The 2,856-nt window shown below is 33.8% G+C and overlaps 1 pseudogene; it reads right to left on the bottom strand.

The window, feature by feature from the left end:
* The window catches only part of LOC102851040, a 136,779-nt pseudogene that overhangs the window by 53,805 nt on the left and 80,118 nt on the right, over positions 1 to 2,856 (bottom strand).

Raw genomic sequence — 2,856 nt, 5'->3', positions numbered from 1 at the left:
AATAAGAAAAGAGCTATTTCATAATGGAGCTATTTGACCAATACCATTATGATTATGTAATCCAACTTATCATTATTGGAATAGGGCAAATGACCATCATGGGCCTTTGATATGTACTGCAATGGCCACAACCTCACTGCAGTGATACTCTTGTCAAAATACATAATCTAAATCTATTTATAAGAAAGCATTAAATAACCCATATTTGGCACTCTGGAAAATAATTGGCAAGAATACCATGATCTGCAAAAAAAAGCCCCAGGAACTATCTCAAGTTGGAGAAGAAAGAAAAGTCAATCCAACATAGAGCCTCTTGGATGCTAGACTGGGAAAAAGAACATTACTTAGAAAGTAAATAAAATTCAAACAAAGTGTGTAAATCCGTTAACATTATTCCATCAGTGTTAATTTTCTAATTTTGATGTTGTTCTCTGATTATGTAAGATGTTAACATTTAGTGGGGGAGCTGGATGACAAGTATATTAAAATTCTACGTACCACTTTTCACGACTTCTATAAAACACTAGAACTAAAAAACTAGGTAGCCTGGGATGCCCCCCTTTTTTTCTAAATTAATGCACACCACTCCCTGGGTATCTTTGGGAGAAGACAAAGAACATGTATTTCAAGAGTTATCATCTCTCAACCCAAAATGTAAGAAGGCTAATGCATTTATTTTTAAAGTTTTCATTTGTTTACTTTTAATTTAATTTTTCTTACTTCCAGGCTTTTTTATTAATATAAAGGTTTTTTGGGTTTTTAAAAAGTCATTTAGAACATTGCTAACAGTGTAAACTGTAAACAATATATGGATGCTGTTTTTACAGTTATTTTTAGAAATGACATTCAGAAAACATTTCCTATATCCACACTTCCTAGCCTATGGATTTAGGTTCTTAAAATCTACCTACATAGCAAGTACTCTGAATATTTTTTTTCACTAATAGATACCTTTTCTTTCTAAATATTATCTTTAAAAGGCAAGGCTTCACCTTTTGGTTTACTGACAAAGTGTTTCTCATGTGTATTTTATAATTTATTTCCAGCAAAAAAAGCACATTGTTTTCTATGTAACTCACAATAGAAAATTTTCTTTTCTTCTAAACAACTCATTACCAAAATTACACAGTTGAAAACATATAGATTTCCACTTCCCCCTCCTCCTGAATCTTAAACATTGTTTCTCATTTCTTGTTACAGTGTTTGAAAAATTCTTTCTAACTGAAGAATATGCTGAATAGAATTTTCTAAAAGGACTAATACAAAAATAGCACAAAATCCTCTGAACATTTACATACCAATATAAGTGGAAGAGTGGCATCCACTTCCTAAACCACATGTCTCTGAAAACTCAATGAACATAGAGAAATGATAATAATTATAGAACAGGGTTCAGGTCCTTTATTCATAGAGTTGCTGTGAATCGCACTCAACTCAACAGCACTTAACAACAACAGCAGTGTAAGTGGAACTTTTTAAAAAGCAGATAAACCTAACCAAGAGCCAACAATAGGGCTGTAGAAACTTAAGTGAGAAACTCTTTGACCATCTAGATTAGTCAAAAGTCACCAGAGGAGGCAACAGTGATATAAAAAGAAGAACTGTTCACTTGAGGCACACAGATCTTAGGTCCATGAAAAAGAATATATTGATATTTGAAAATAGCATTTATATCACATTTTGTTTCAATTACTAAATTTTAAGGTGTGTTTTTATGTAGCAGTATATAACAGATAAGCAAAATAAGTAATATGGGGGCTTAGGTCAAAATATAGAGCTTTTGAGAAACCTGAAAATCAAGTTTTCAGCAAGAGGTTATATAGAAATAAAGCAGTAATAGGTGAGCTCTGGTGGCCTAGTGGCAAGAAGCTGCACTGCAATTCCAGAGATGAGTGGTTCAAATCGACCAAATGCTCTGCTGAAGAAGGAGAGGCAATCTCCTCCTCTACTAGTCAGATCCGATTTGATGCTACACACACACACACACACACACACACACACACACACACACACAGAGAGAGAGAGAGAGATAAATAAAAAAGATTAGTGGGGTTTTTTAATTAAAAAATAAATAAAGCAGTAAAAGTATGAGAAAAGATGACAGAATTTCTTATAGCTAGTGAAAGACACACATATATATATAGACATGTACGGGGTGTGTGTGTGTGTGTGTGTGTATGGATAGCTAGCTAGCTAGATAGATAGATTCAGAAACATCCATTCAACCAAAGAATGGAAAAAACTGTGTAAAAAATAACTTCCAGAAAGATCTTAATGAAATGATAACAACTCTGTGTAGATCAGAAGAAAACACAGTCTAACCCTGTCTCATCTTCACAATTGTTATGTTTGAGACCATTGTAGCGGCCACTGTGTCAATCCATCTAGCTAAATGAAGGTCTTTATTTTCCCTGGTGTATTTTACTAAGCATTGTGAACTTGTTCAGGGATGAGTCATTCTTGATGACATGTCAAAAGTACTCACAATGATATCTCACCACTCTCATTTCTAAGGAGCATTCTAGTTGTGCTTCTTTTAAAAAAAAATAATTTGTTTTTCTTCCAGTCCTTTATATAACCTATATTCTTGACTATCACCAAAATTAAAAGACATCAGTTCTTTTTCAGACTTCCTAATTCATTGTCTAGCTTTCACACACCTATGAAAAAATTGAAAATTCCAAGTCTTGAACAATGAACACCTTCATCCTTAAGATACCATCTTTGTGGTAACACTTTAAAGAAATCATGTACACAGCGTCCCTTTTTAGCAGGAAGTAGCTAAGAGAATACGCCATCCCCTTTTCCTTATGAATCAGGGTGAAGTCTCTCTCAGGGAGGAGTGATAGGGAATGG

This window comes from Elephantulus edwardii, unplaced genomic scaffold (genome assembly GCF_000299155.1).
Source record: "Elephantulus edwardii isolate Elephantulus edwardi_28Jun2011 unplaced genomic scaffold, EleEdw1.0 scaffold00009, whole genome shotgun sequence".
NCBI classification, from domain to species: Eukaryota; Metazoa; Chordata; class Mammalia; order Macroscelidea; family Macroscelididae; genus Elephantulus; species Elephantulus edwardii.
This window is presented reverse-complemented; position numbering and strand designations above follow the sequence as displayed.